The sequence below is a fragment of the Scardinius erythrophthalmus genome (genome assembly GCF_964197995.2).
Source record: "Scardinius erythrophthalmus genome assembly, chromosome: 11".
NCBI classification, from domain to species: Eukaryota; Metazoa; Chordata; class Actinopteri; order Cypriniformes; family Leuciscidae; genus Scardinius; species Scardinius erythrophthalmus.
In genome coordinates this window covers 11,832,795-11,847,762 of record NC_138231.1, presented here as the reverse complement: position 1 = coordinate 11,847,762, position 14,968 = coordinate 11,832,795, and positions in this window count along the sequence as shown.

Below are 14,968 nucleotides of genomic sequence, written 5' to 3'. Positions count from 1 at the left end.
ATGAACAGCCTATAAGAACGACGGCGTGAAGACCAAATATTCATTCATAATTCAGTTTACACTAAACAAAACAAGTCTTCTTTTGTCAATTATGGAAAAGTTTAAACTTTATTGGCCACAACCAAGACTTAAGCAACTGTAATACGCATACCTGTATATGTTTAACATTGTTGGGAAATATTTCAACTCTGTAACAAGACATTTTTTCAACACCAGAAATTTTCAAAATTCCACTTGTGTAATGACAAGGACGCTGAAAATGATACCCATTATTAGCAGTGGGTGTTTACTTCCAAGTCTTGAATGCAGCATGCCCATCAAAACTTAGGGCCATATTTTAATGATCTAAGCACATGGTCTAAAGAGCAGGGCACAAGTGCACATGAGTGTCCAATCCACTTTTGCTAGTTTAACGAGGGAAAAATGGTCGGCGAGCCCGGCACATGGTCTGTTTTGGGCGTAACGTTTTCAGTTTTTCATTTCTGAGTTCTCTCCATTATGGGGCGCCGCTTGTAAAGCGGCTCACGCTGAAAATAACAGTAACATTATGTCACATTTAGCTTCAAACAATGTTTAAAAAACTGGTATGAATTTTTGACGGTCACTTTTTACCACATTTACAACAATATTTGTCAACTTAGAGATATTTTAAAAAGTTAAATCTAAATATTAAATGTTACACCTAAATGTTAAATTTTAAATCAAAATGCTAAATCTAAATCTAAATGTTAAATCTAAATCTAAATATTAAATATAAATATAAATGTTAAATATAAATATTAAATCTAAATCTAAATGTTAAATCTAAATGTTAAATGTTAAATCTAAATCTAAATGTTAAATCTAAATATTAAATCTAAATGTTAAATCTAAATGTTAAATCTAAATATTAAATCTAAATCTAAATGTTAAATCTAAATGTTAAATCTAAATCTAAATGTTAAATCTAAATCTAAATCTAAATTTTGAATCTAAATCTAAATGTTAAATCTAAATGTAAAATCTAAATGTAAAATCTAAATGTTGAATCTAAATCTAAATGTTAAATCTAAATCTAAATGTTGAATCTAAATGTTTGGGGTGAAACTAAATATTTAACTAATATGCAAATTCAAAATGCCGGTAACAGGAAGTGCCAAAATAAAAGCTCGAGGTGGTCAGTGTGTGTTTATAGCATGGTTTATAGTGTCAAATAACAAATAAAAACCATCTCATCCGAGGAAATTGACTCTTGGACATAGATTATCGTGATAATAACTACCTAAAATAATAAACATGTTTGGAGAAACTGTATTTGAAGAGTAGGCTAGTGTCACTTTTATGAAAAGTGCAGGACTTATGACCTGTACCCATAATAGCCAGCCACCAGGGGGCTCACTTTGACTGAATGTCATGTCATTACTCTGCCATCACGATACTCTACAGTTTCTCCAAACGTGTTTATTATTTTAGGTAGTTATTATCGTTATATTATAGTTATTATTATGAGATGGTTTTTATTCGTTATTTGACACTATAAACCATGCTATAAACACACACTGACCACCTCGAGCTTTTATTTTGGCACTTCCGGCATTTTGAATTTGCATATTAGTTAAATATTTAGTTTCACCCAAAACATTTAGATTCAACATTTAGATTTAGATTCAACATTTAGATTAAGATTTAGATTTAACATTTAGATTTAGATTTAACATTTAGATTTAGATTTAATATTTAGATTTAACATTTAGATTTAGGTTTAACATTTAACATTTAGATTTAGAAATAATATTTAGATTTAACATTTAGATTTAGATTTAACATTTAGATTTAACATTTAGATTTAGATTTAATATTTAGATTTAACATTTAGATTTAGATTTAACATTTAACATTTAGATTTAACATTTAGATTTAGATTTAACATTTAGATTTATATTTAGCATTTAGATTTAATATTTAACATTTAGGTGTAACATTTAATATTTAGATTTAACTATTTAAAATATCTCTAAGTTGACAAATATTGTTGTAAATGTGGTAAAAAGTGACCGTTAAAAATTGATACCAGTTTTTTAAACATTGTTTGAAGTTAAATGTGACAAAATGTTGCTGTTATTTTCAGTGTGAGCCGCTTTACAAACGGCGCCCCATACTCCATAGCCTATATTTATGATTCTTTGCCAAATGTGTTGCTTTCAGGATTTAGCAGCCACGTGAAGGTTTGCAATTATGATGAAATATGTGTAGGCTACTTGTTAGGAGATAACGCTGTAGTTCACATGTTGGTACTAATAAAAAGTTGGCATTGTTGGCTTGCTTGTCCTGTAAATCTCAAGAACTAAGAACTTTCTGGACCTCATGCTTAGTAAAACATTACATAACTCACTGTCGCTGAACGTTTACTCTCTGAATTAGCCACTTCGTAAAATTCGTACGAATTGCCATGTGATTGGGTTGAATGAATTGATCATTTTTTTCCCCATCATGAATGGATAAAAATGACTTACTCTGAGGGAGAATGTTTTCATTAAAATTGTGCACAATTAATGAAAACATTCTCACTCAGAGTAAGTAATTTTTATCCATTTTTTACCAACAAACTCAAATTAACTTTATACTTTTATCTCACTCAAAAATGAGTGAAGTTCATGGACAAAGCAAAAAATGAAGACATAAAATGAACTATTCATAAGAACATCACATGATAACAACCACAAATTATGACAAAAACATTAATCATTTGATTTCTCAGGTTTCATGATAATTAATAGGTTTCATGTGAAACAGCCATTAGAATACATATTTGCTTTGTTTGTTTCCAAAAAGCTCATCCAAGACTCTTCCTAAGATCCAAGAGTTCAGCTGCTATTTCATCTTGACCTAGATTTTTTGTCTCAAGTTCAACAGTAAATGACAATAAACACCCTGTTATTAGGATAAAATCTCATTGTCTCACATATAACACCTTGACTTGATTTAACAGATTTTCACAGACATAATTTATACAAATTTTACTAGCTGGCTAATTCGTCGTACGAATTATATAGCCACCTTTACTCATTAGTATGAATTGGTCGTGAGATAGCGTTGCACATTCTCTCTGTACCACATATCATAATCTGCAGTATTTCATATATATATATATATATATATATATATATATATATATATATATATATATATGAAATACAAAATGCTGTTTTGTACTTTGTATTTTAAAGGCTAAGAGTTTAAAACACATTTAAGTTAGGTATTTTTCTATAAAATAAAAATACTTTATTAAACTTTAGACTGCTGATTTCCTGTGTCAACTCAGGCAACCCAACTTTTTATGCATATGAGCTGCAGATGCCAGAGAGAACAGCTCCATCTAGCGGATTTTCCTGCAAGGAAATAGAATTCAAGGGCTGGAATTCAATTCCAAAAAAGAAAAAAGAAAAGAAAATTAAATTAAATTAATTCACATAACTGCATATTCAGTATATAATCTGATCATTTATATAGGCCGTTATAATATTATGTCATTAAAAAGGTTTGTCGGAAAGAAAATGTTGCAGGATGATCATAATTCAAATACATCTCAAGTGTGTAGCAAGTGCTCATTTGTATTTGATGGTTTTGTTATTTGAAGACCTGACATATTACAATCTCATTCCCTTTGCCTCCACTTTCTAGTCTGCTTATAAACTGTTCGGTCCAATTAAGGCAAGAAGAAATATTATTATTAGTGTTTCATTTTGACCCAGCAAGTTAACTTAGTAATTCACAAGTATTAAATGAGTTGCTTTAATTATTGGTAATAATTTGTTCACAGTAACATTTTGGAAACACGTTTTGGAAACATTTGTAATTTAAAATAATGGAGCAGAAAACCAGGATATAATTAAACCAACCAGACAACAATTACACATCAAATATTTGAAATAAAACAAAAGTGAACTTCACATAGCAAAGAAAACATGATTTGTGAAAAACTACGCCAATTTTTCAAGTATGGCAATACCCAATCACTGTATATTGCACAATACAGTATACAGTCATATTGTAACCTTATTTTTAGACTAATCATCTGAGAACATAGACACATTTATTCCATAAAACAACTTACCAACTTTGCAGCAAATCTGATTCATTTAAATGGCAAAGAAAGAATACATTACACAAAACACAAACAAAGCTATTGCTCTAGATCCATATGAAAGCACATCACATGCCACCAACCACGTCATTATATTGACAGATTTTTTGTTCTTTTTTTTTTCTTTTCTTTTTTTATGACTTTAGAACAGTTTTTCCCAGAAACCAGTAACAGAAAATTTAGTTTACATATATTTGCAATGTAGGAAGTACTTTTGGAAAAGCTATTTAACTGTTAAAGGGGTGGTATAATGTCCTTTTCACAAGATGTAAAATAAGTCTTTGATGTCCCCAGAGTGTGTATGTGAAGTTTTAGCTCAAAATACCCCACAGATATTTTTATATAGCGTGTTAAAATTGTCAATTTTTGAGGGTGAGCAAAAACGCACCGTTTTATATTTGTTCCTTTAAATGCAAATGAGCGGCTGCTCCTGGCACAGGCGGCGGAGCTTCAACAGCTTGCACTCACACAGACATGCACTGAAAATTTCTAAAACTTTTAGCCTTTTATGTTCAAACCGGAGTCAGACAAAGATGGAGAAACTCAAGAAGAAGTGACAACATGTAGAATGCAACAGGACGTTTCTGAATGGTTAGTTGATGAATTTATGTAGCTTTTGTGTAGTTATCTTCTAGTCATTGATTAGCATATTCTGTCATGATAATCTATAAATCTCGTTCCCGGGGGCGGGGTTTATGTAAATTTTAGGGTTGGTGATGTCACTAACCCGGGAGGAATGTCGTGTAGTCCCTACCAGCCGTTTGTTGTAGACCACCCTATGCTTTGAGCGTTGTAACTTTGCAGATGTTGTTTATTCTCAAACAGCAACATTACACACTAACTAAAGTTAGAAAAGTGAAATCATCATTTTTTTGCACCCTCAGATTCCAGATTTTCAAATAGTTGTATATCTGCCACATATTGTCCTATCCTAACAAACAATACTGGAAAGCTTATTTATTCAGCTTTCAGATGTTATATAACTCTCAATTTAAAAAAATGGACCCATGTGACTGGTTTTGTGGTCCAGGGTCACATTTGAAGAGTTCAGATGCAAAAACCTCTATCTGAAATTTTCTTCTAGAATGATTATTTTTATCAAGCTCGTTTATTTAAGTTCAGTAATTTCACTTAAATGGCAATTAATAGGTAATTTTCATTGCCATTTAAGTGAAATTACTGAACTTAAATATACAAGCTTCATAAAAATGATCATTCTAGAAGAAAATTTCAGATGGCACTTAGAGGCTTTTGCATCTGAACTCTTCATTTCTCTCTCTCTCTCTCTCTCTCTCTCTCTCTCTCTCTCTCTCTCTCTCTCTCGTTTCCGTTTGCGCATGCGTGGATGAGTGACTGCGAGAGGTGTGTGAGCGTCTGAGTGAGTGCTGACGGTGCTTCTTTCTGTAAGTTTTTCCTTACATCTCCTTCTTTTTCTTGCGGATCTGTTATTGTTTTTAGGGTGTAATTTAAACTTTTTGTGTCAAGTGTTGCTGAAATGGGGACGCATTCTGATGGTCTTTCGTTTTTAACCGCACGGCATGGATGTAAATGCATGCCGGACGAATCAATCACAGTCGAAGATGTTTTAAATGCTATTGGAAATGAGTTAGGTGCTCGTAATATCTTATCGGCATCTAGAATGAATAAAGCCATTGTTGTCTTTCTTAAAGAGGAGTCTATGGTAGACGTTTTGGTTGTGCGTGGTTTGTCTGTAAGAGATGTTTTTTTGTCAGTTTTACCGCTATCTAATCTGGCAAAAAAAGTGATGTTATCTAACGTACCCCCGTTCATTCCCAATGACTCATTAGAGCGCTTACTTGTCCGCTACGGCAAATTAGTGGGGCCTTTAAAGATGATTCCTCTTGGCCTAAAAAACCCTGAGTTGAAGCATATAATGTCTTTTAGGCGCCAAACACACATGGTGTTGAATGCAGATTGTCAATCTTTAAATGTCTCTGCAAAGATGACCTTACAAGGCAAGGATTACACAATATTTATTAGCACAGAGTCGATGAAATGTTTTAATTGTGGCCGATATGGACATATAAAGCAGACGTGCCCATTAAATGTTGAGGCTGTGAGTGTTGTGGAAAATGAGGATGAACCTGCAAATGTGCAGCAAGTAATTCCAGCTACAGAAAACCATAGTGCGGGTGAGAAAAATGAAGAACAAGTTGGGACGATGACTCTGTCTGGTGATAGAGCACATCAAATTGTACTTGAATCACCAAGCAATGTGAGTGCAAATGAACATTCTGTTGATTCAGATGCACTTTTGAATGATGGAGGTGGAAATGACTCTGTAGTAGTTGCTGCGGAAAAAAATGAAGTGGATGATTCTGATGCACAGATTAAGTTTGCGGGGGAGACTCAAATGCTGGTTGAAAATTTGTCACAGAATATAACAGATTCACCACTAGAGAACAAGTTGAATCTCAGTTGATTGACTATGATAGTGCTGACAGTGATACATCAGATGAAACGGGTGTGACTGAATTAAATTCTCAAGGAATTTCTGAAGGGAAAGCCTCCAGTTTTAAACTGAAGTCTCTTTATTCTGTTCAACAGATTAATAATTTCCTTGATGCTACATTTAATCAGCGAAAACCTAAGCTTGAGATTTATTTTCCTGATTTACAACTTTTTGTTGAATCTGTTTCTATGGCTATGAGAAAAGCTACACTTGATGAAATTGACCAGCCCAAACGTTACAGACTTAAGAAACACATCAGTGCTGTTAAGCAGAAATTGAAAGTCTGTCATAAGAAATAATATAGCCATGATTCTCCATGCATTTATTTTTCTGGGTTTTTTTTTGTGCCCCTTTTTTATTTACCACATGACATTCTTAAACATCGGGACCTTTAATGTTAATGGTTGCCGGGGCACAACTAAGAGAGCTGCTTTATTTGATTATTTAATCTTTAAAAAAGCAGATATAATCTTGCTTCAAGAAACCCATACAGATTTACAAAATCAGGCACACTGGGTTAGAGATTGGAAGGGAAACACTTTATTGAGTCATGGAACAAATTTAAGTGCAGGTGTTGCCATGCTCTTTTCGTCTCGTATTGGTAATCAACCAGTAATGCTTGAAATTATGCCTGGTAGAATTTTGCGAGTAGATATTACTCTTGGTGAAATTGATTATACCTTCTTTAATGTTTATGCACCAAGTGTTGGTCAGGAGCGTGTACTTTTCTTTGGAAAACTTTCTGATGCTTTGTTACAGTGTTCTCAAGATAATGTGGTTGTAATGGGGGGGGATTTTAATTGTACAATAAATCCATCTTTAGATCGGAATCATGATGAACCCCATCCATTATCTGCTGGAATTTTGAAAAATATGATTGATTTCCATGACTTTGTAGATTTATGGAGAGAGGCTTTTCCTGGGATGAGACAATATACTTGGTTAAAGAGAAATTCAAATAGATTGTCTGGAGCCAGATTGGATCGGTTCTATGTTAGAAAAAGACACAGAGATATTTGTTTTAATAGTTGTATTTCTCCCTCCTTTCTCTCTGATCACCATTATTTTTCAATGTCTGTCTCTGTTATATCTTCTAATATCTATAAATCACAGTGGCGTTTCAATAATAGACTTTTACAAGATCACAATTTTCTTCAATCTTTCAATATTTTCTGGGAATCTTGGAGAGAAGAGAGAAATAGATTTCAGTCACTTAGTCAATGGTGGGATATTGGTAAAGTCCATATAAAGATATTTTGCCAACAATATACTGCACAAAGTATCGGAAGCCTAAAAGAAGAAATGAAGATTTTAGAACAAAGCATCCTTGAACAAAGCGTCAGGAATGTTCGTGATGACCTAACTTCTGCTGATTGCATCACAGAGAATAAGCTTCTGTTGAAAAATCTGTTGGAGGAAAGAGGAAAATTTGCTTTTTTAAGAACTAGATTTTCCCAACTTAATGAAATGGACAGTCCCACCACTTTTTTTTTTGGACTTGAAAAAAAGCCAAGGGAGCAAAAACAATTTCATCAATTGAAACTTCCAAATGGACGAGTGACAACTAATCAACAAGAGATTCAGTCTCATGCAATTTCTTTTTATGAGGACTTGTATTGTTCTGACCAGTGTGATGACTCAACAACAGACCAATTTTTACAGGAGTTGCCAAATATTTCAGAGGATGAAAGGTTACAGCTTGACAATCCTTTGACCTTTTCTGAGGTTTCACAGGCTGTTCAGGAGTTGAGCCTCGGGAAGTCACCTGGGATAGATGGCCTTACAGTGGAATTTTACAAATCTTTTTGGAAACTAATGGGCCAAGATTTGTATGATGTCCTTTTAGGATGCATTAATGGAGGGACTTTGCCTTTAAGTTGCCGGAGAGCAATGTTGACATTGATCCCCAAAAAAGGAGATCTTGGATGCCTAAAAAACTGGAGACCAGTTTCACTGTTATGTGTTGATTTTAAAATCTTGTCAAAAACATTGACTAACAGACTCAAACAACATATGGCAACCATAATCCACGTGGATCAAACTTTTTGCATCCCTAAGCGGACAATTTTTGACAATTTCTTCTTGGTGAGAGACATCATTACTGTTGCAAAAAGATACAATTTGGACATTGGCTTACTTTCTTTGGACCAGGAGAAGGCCTTTGACCGAGTAGACCACCACTACATGTTTAAGACTCTGGAAGCTTTTGGATTTGGTCCATACTTTGTATCTTGTATTAAGCTGCTGTATAGTGATATTTATAGTATGCTTAAGATTAATGGATCTTTGACTAGATCTTTTTTAGTGACCAGAGGCATAAGGCAAGGCTGTCCTCTATCAGGCCTTCTGTATGCGATGTCTATAGAACCACTTTTAGTTATGCTGAGGAAACAGTTATGTGGTGTTTCTCTTCCTGATTCCCCTGAAATTGCTCCCATTAAACTCACTGCTTATGCGGATGATGTAACGATAGTTGTAAAACATTCTGAGGATATTACCAGGTTAATTTCTTGTTTAAATAATTTTCAAAAAGCATCATCTGCTTGCATTAACTGGGAAAAATGTACATCTTTTTTGCTGGGTGATTGGCAAATTTTTGTACCTCCAAAATTGCCAAAACAGTGTAAATGGGGCAGGGATGGATTCAAAATGCTTGGAGTTTATTTTGGGAATGAACAATATGTAAAGAAGAATTGGGAGGGATTAATTGATCGTGTTAATGGTAGGCTTCAGAGATGGAGATGGCTACTTTCGCAACTTTCTTTTAGAGGAAGATGCTTGGTCATTAATAACCTTATAGCCTCAATGTTGTGGCATAAGTTTACTGTTCTAGACCCTCCAAAAGATTTGCTTAAATGTGTTCAAAAAGCATTGGTTAATTTTTTCTGGGATGGATGTCATTGGCTTCCTCCAGGAGTCCTTTACCTTCCAGTGGCAGAGGGAGGTCAAGGGCTTATACATCTGGAGTCAAAGATCTTGGCAATGAGGATGCAAACATTGCAGAAACTATTGTATAGTTCAAATGATGTGCCTTGGGTGTGTTTCGGGAGATCTATACTTAAAGAGATAGGTGGAATAGGTATTGACAAACAATTATTCCTAATGAAGAAAACTTTTGTCAAAAAGTTTTCTGATCTATCTTTTGGTTTTTATGTCTCAGTGCTCAAATCATGGGACTTGTTTGAAATATCAAGAACTGTTGAGGAGCATTATGGTGTGGAGGAACCTATTTTTTTTAATCCTCTTATTGAGCTTCCATCAAATATATCTCAATCTTTAATCAATAGATTTTTGAATACTGGCGTCACTAAAGTTATTGATTTGATTGATTTAAGAAGAGGACAATGGAGAACTTCACAGTCACTTGCTGATCAAGTTGGCTTGAATTCTCTTAGAATTATAGAAGGGTTTGTTAGGGGTTTTAAATCCTCCATTCCTTTATCACTTGATCACTTTGTTAATCATGTTTTGGAAGATGGTGTAGTATGGCTGAACTTTCCTCAGTTAAAGGTGTTTCCTAAAGAATGTGGCATTGATGACTCTGGTTCGGTTTCCTTATTGAAAGGTTATGGAAAAATGTTTTTTGTTGGTATAGGGAAAAAAATATTGTATCACATATGTGTTAAAACTTTACATTTGGGTCAATTGAAAGGAAAAGTTGATACTAAATGGAGAGCTCAACTCTCTATATCTGAAGATACTTTTCCATCTTGGAGACTTTTGTATAAACCTCCACTTTCTAAGAGATGTGGTGATCTTAATTGGAGACTGATCCATTGTATCTTAGCTACAAATCAATTTGTTGCCAGGATGAACGAAAATGTTTCATCGAATTGCCCATTTTGTGATGCACTTGATACTATTTTTCATATGTTTTGTGACTGCCCCAGACTTGTTCCTATTTTTGAACTGTTGAGAAAAATAATAACAAAATTAGGGTTTCTGTATACCAATAGCTTATTTATATTGGGCTGTTATTATAAGAAATCTTTACGAGAACAATGTGTACTTGCTAATTTTGTTATTGGTCAGGCTAAATTAGCAATTCTGAAATCTCATCAGGAAAAAAATGCAGGAAGAGACATTTGTATGGTGGCATTGTTCAGATCCTTAGTGGAAGCACGAGTGGTTATAGAATATACATATTACAAGTATGTTAATAATGTTATTTTCTTTAAATGGAGATGGTGTGTTAAGGAAGCACTGGTTTCAGTGAATGAGTATGGGGGGTTGGGTTTTAATTGGTAATGTTTTTTTTAATGGGTGATTTATAATTGAATGTGTTAAGAACATGGTTTATATATGTTTATTTATTTATTAGAAAATGTGTGTTTAATGTGAATGTAAAGGAATAATGTATATCTACATTTTTTATGTAGAATAAAGAGGTTGTAAAAGTCAAGTCTCTCTCTCTCTCTCTCTCTCTCTCTCTCTCTCTCTCTCTCTCTCTCTCTCTCTCTCTCTCTCTCTCTCTCTCTCTCTCTCTCTCTCTCTCTCTCTCTCTCTCTCTCTCTCTCTCTCTCTCTCTCTCTCTCTCTCTCTCTCTCTCTCTCTCTCTCTCTCTCTCTCTCTCTCTCTCTCTCTCTCTCTCTCTCTCTCTCTCTCTCTCTCTCTCTCTCTCTCTCTCTCTCTCTCTCTCTCTCTCTCTGACATTTTCTTAGGCTCGCTCCATGCACTCTGGTCTGCTGTTGCCTTCCCCTCTCCCCAGGTAAGAAAATGAATTTGTTAATTAGAGTAGCCTAATTAAGTTAGGGCTTTTGACGGCGTCTTTTCTTTTTATTTATTTTTATTAGTTAGATAAGAGGTTTAATTACAAGTTAGAATGAGTTTTGTTTTGTTCTTTTCATTTCTTTGCCTTCACTAATTGCGTCCCCCTTTTCTCTTGGGTTATTTATTTATCTGATATCTTTTGGATCTGTAAATATTTTGCTAATTTTTCCTTGCTTATATTCACCATTATTTTCATTACTAGTGTCCATCTTTTTGTATAATTATTCCGCTTATGTATGATAAATTATCTTTCTTTCGCATTACTTCGTTACGTGTTGTCTCTTGCCACCCAAATCACACCAAATTTTATCATGGCGTCAATGTTACCTCCTCTGACCCTAGATCATTAGAGTTCGTAACAGGTGCGACGTTTTTTGTTTTGTTTTGTTTTGTTTCATGAACTTTCATCGTTTTGAATTGAAAACATGCTATTAGGCTATATGATTAATGTAATTCATGTTTTGCGTTTTTGACATATCAGACACAAATAAGAGTGATTTTTTTTTTTATTATTATTTGCAAATAGTTTAAATTGATTACTTAATAACAACAATAGACCTGGAACTTTTACCGTTCTTATTTCTTTTTCGTTGTTCCCTTAAATCCCTTGTAGTCTTTCAAATATGTAATTCCTTTTTAATAAAAAAAAAATACCCAATAACACTCAGTATATATTAGGGATGCCATAATTCTCAGTATCATCAGTTTTGCATTTAAATAATTTCTATGCATTTTATTTCTTTCCGAATTGGCTGTTTGTATGTGCCCGTGAGTCTACATGATGATTTATGTAAATATCCAATAAATATGCACTAACGTTAGGGGGTACTTAGCTACAACTGCAATTCAGGTGTCAGATTTCATACTTTTAACAGGGTGAATGGTGAAGTGAGGTTTCAGTAAGCACAAGGAAGCACCACAGTCTTTCAAATCTGTGGTGTGGGCAGGGGTGTGCGATATATCACAGCTGGAGTGTGTTTCTTCCGAAGAGACCAGTTTCAGACAGGCATTATGGCAATCCTAGCCATTTTCGGATAAACGAGTTGGCTTTTCCATCCGGCCTGCTTAGATAATGGGATCTCGGACAGCTTAAGCAGCCACATTATCCTCTGGTAAAGTATGGTGTGATAGCACCGGGCCTTAAGTTTCCCGGGAGCTGGCTTTCATCACAGCTTCCCCTGCTGGTTTGTCAGAGAGTTCTACCATATAATGTCACCAAAGGCTTTTAATGGGCCGGTCAGCAAGAAGGGGGATCTTCTCACCACCGAGGGTGAAGGTGGTGTGATCACTTCTAACTCCCTTCCTGAGAGAAAGGCTTCGGGACTTGCCAGGTTTGATCTTCATTCTTGCCCAGGACATTAGCTCATCCATTCTCTTCAGCAGCCTTGATGTATGGGGCTGTTGGCAGAAGGCCTGTCTAACTCCTCCCACCACCTGCCTTTCCCGGATGAGGATCATCTCAAAGGCATACAGTACACAAAGAGAATGGGGGATATTGAGCACCCCATGGCGATGTCCACCTCCAGCTGCTGCCATCCGGTTGAGAACTCCTGAAGGGAGATGGCCATTCGCAGGTCTTTGAAATAATTTGAGACCAGTTTTCTAATGCTGCCGGGTATGAGGAAAAACTGTGGCGTAGTCGATTAGCTGGTGGGCTACTGAGCCATATGCATTTGCCACGTCAAGCCACATGACGTGCAGGTCTGATCTTTCCCGCTTGGCCCGTGGAATCTGCTCCCAGATTACTGAAGGGTGTTCCACACACCCTGTGAAGTCATGGATCCCGGCCCTCTGGCAGCTGGTGTCGACATACCCATTCTCCAGCAAGAAGTTGGTCATTCTTCTTGCTAAGACGGAGAAGCAAAACTTGCTTTTGACGTTGAGCAATGCGATGCTCCATAAGAGGCCAATTTTCCTGGAGTCCTTTTCCTTGGGGATGAAAACAGCCAGTGCACTCCGCCATGCCTTATAAATAGTAATTTTTCTCCTCTTACTGTTCCTGTCGCCTAACCATAGAATAACAAAAAACAATCTGATGTGCCAAGCCATCAGAACTAAACGAACCGAAACCCGTGGTTAAAAAAACGATGTATGTATCGAACCATGGGCTAACTGTATTGTTGCATCCTTAATATATATTTTATTTATTTATTTATTTATTTATACATACATACATACATACATACATACATACACACTCATGGATCAGATTTGTGGGGTTAGAGCTGGTAAGGTTCCTTATGTGCTTTTAGTCCCATTGTACCCTGTTTGTCATTAGCGGTGATCATGTTAATTGTGAAACGCAGAGAAAATTATTTATTTTAACAAGATCATCTTCATTCATATTTAAAATTTCATTATCATTGACAAAAAATAAAATGTATTTGTATTCTGTTGACTAAATGAATCAGAGCAAAACATTGGCTTCTTTTGATTGTTATAAACTGCCAACTAAAGAAATATTAAATATAATGCAGGATTTCTAACAAAAGTATGTGTAGTTTATTGTAACTTTACTGGCCATGTGAAAACATTCAAGGTAAATTACAATCACTCCAGCATATTTCTTCAGAACATTGATCTTCTTTTATTCATCCAGACATCCATGTATTTTTCTGTAAAACGAAAAATTCTGTCTTATATAACGTATCAGAGTCTAATAACCACAGGTGTCATATGTACAAACACAGGCATAATGAACACTGATGCAACAGAAGTGATGTGATATTGAACACAAAAAAAAAAAAAAAAAAAATCGTTTCATACTGTTAAAAATTATATAATATTTGAACGCATTGATTTTTAAATCTAAAAATGCTAATGTTCATGTATATATTAGTTTTGCGGAAACAGACATTCATAGTAAGAGAAATAAATGGAAAGTAGCCTTATGAGCTAAAATCAATGATGCTTTCATATTGTACTTTAAAAAAGACAGCAGATATATTTTGATATTTTAAAGAAGAAACATATTTAGATACCTGAAACATGATACCTGAACTGAAGTTATCTGTCTGAAGACCATATCTGTCTGAAGGTCTGAGTTTTTGTTTTCTTTATGATATGATCCACCTACCAAATTCCCTCTTACAGTTCTTATCCAATAGTTTTCTTAATGAGTGCACCTTTTCAAAACTCATCACAATAATAAAGTAAATTATTAAATTAAAGTAGAGCTTAAATCTGCATATGATAGACAAAGTATATTTTAGATTTATGATGCTAAACATACCGGAGTACAATAATACACTTACAAGTAATGTCTTTCAGCTATCAAGTTTTCTTACTGCTTAATACCCAAGTAAAAATAATTTGCAACACTTTGGAGTAAGGTTTCATTAGTTAACTATTATTACTAGTGTGCATAATGTTTATTTTCTAAGGCACATTTATAAAAGGTACTTAAATGTCCTATAAGCCTTAACTAAGGCTTAATCTAAGCCCTGTCCTAAACCAGGCCAACATGAACTAACAATGAACAACACTTCCGACAGCATTTAGCCTATTAATATTAGATCATGCTAATCTCAACATATATAAGTGTACTAATATATTTTTAGATCAAAAGTTGTATTTAACTAACATTTTCGTTAACAAAGGTT